Source organism: Bos javanicus, chromosome 7 (genome assembly GCF_032452875.1).
Source record: "Bos javanicus breed banteng chromosome 7, ARS-OSU_banteng_1.0, whole genome shotgun sequence".
NCBI classification, from domain to species: Eukaryota; Metazoa; Chordata; class Mammalia; order Artiodactyla; family Bovidae; genus Bos; species Bos javanicus.
The window spans coordinates 84,887,101-84,888,187 of NC_083874.1; the positions used below are offsets into that span (position 1 = coordinate 84,887,101).

At 37.9% G+C, this 1,087-nt stretch overlaps 1 non-coding gene across 1 annotated transcript; it reads right to left on the reverse strand.

Annotated features, from left to right (window-relative positions):
* Window positions 1-207: 207 nt before the first annotated feature.
* On the reverse strand, window positions 208-402 carry LOC133252242 (U2 spliceosomal RNA). Its single transcript, XR_009737860.1, has one exon. It is a non-coding gene; the product is annotated as a U2 spliceosomal RNA (small nuclear RNA).
* Between the last annotated feature and the right edge of the window lie 685 nt (window positions 403-1,087).

Below are 1,087 nucleotides of genomic sequence, written 5' to 3' on the forward strand. Positions count from 1 at the left end.
GGTGACAGTCTCTGCACTTGACCACTGCACTACAGAGAATCTTACACATACACTGCTATCATTCCATTACCCCTGTGAGTGTAAGCGTGAACGTTGCTATGGTGTACAACTCTTTGCAACCCCATGGACTGTAGCCTGTCAGGCTCCTGTGTCCATGAAATTCTCCAGGCCAGAATATTTGAGTGGGTTGCCATTCCATTCTCCAGGGGATCTTCCCAACCAAGGGATTGAACTCAGGTCTCCCGCATTGCAGGCGGATTCTTTACCATCTGAGCCTCCGATTCAAACTCCTAGTTCCAAGAATCCTTTTAATATATTGTCGTCAGATAGAGGATGTATCAGATGTTAAACTGGTAAGAACAGATGCTACATTTGATGTTAGCCAAAGGGTAAGAGAATTTTTCATTCTTTCTCTTCTGACAGTTTCTTGAAGACAAAGGTTCATCTTACTCAATTTTGTGTAAAAAAGTACCCATCATTGTAGTTATTTCCCAACAATGCAATATACAAATATATTGAATTAAATTTAAACATATGTTAAATATCTTTTATCCAGTTTCTGACACATTACTTAATTTTTTGAAGGGTTAAAGGAAAGAAACAAAGGTAAGAAGGAAGAGGGAAGAAGAAGAGATAGGCTACTTACAGAGTATTGCAGAAGAATAATTAAAAGGACAATTTCTCCCAACCAAGGAGCACTCCACAAAGGGAGTAGAGAAAGAATACATTTTTATTATTTAATTAGTGGTGCCCATCACAGGCAATCTGCTGAAATTGTAAAGACAGAAATCTAATCCATTTATATAGACAACAACTGCAATCAATGACAGACATATTTTTAAGGTAAACAGCAAATGGTTTTCAAGTAAGTCCTGACAGAACCATTCGTGACAAGTAGTATATCCTAACTTTATCTTTACCTGGTAATGGGTTATGCTAGCTAATTGGTGTTATCTAGAGAAAAAAAAAATTCTCATGTCTATGACGGAGTAGTTTAGCAACTTGGAGCAAGTTTCTGCCCACCAAAATTGAGTTCCTATCCTCTCACAGAAACTGGGAGATAGGGGTGTTATCTTCCTTGATGTTA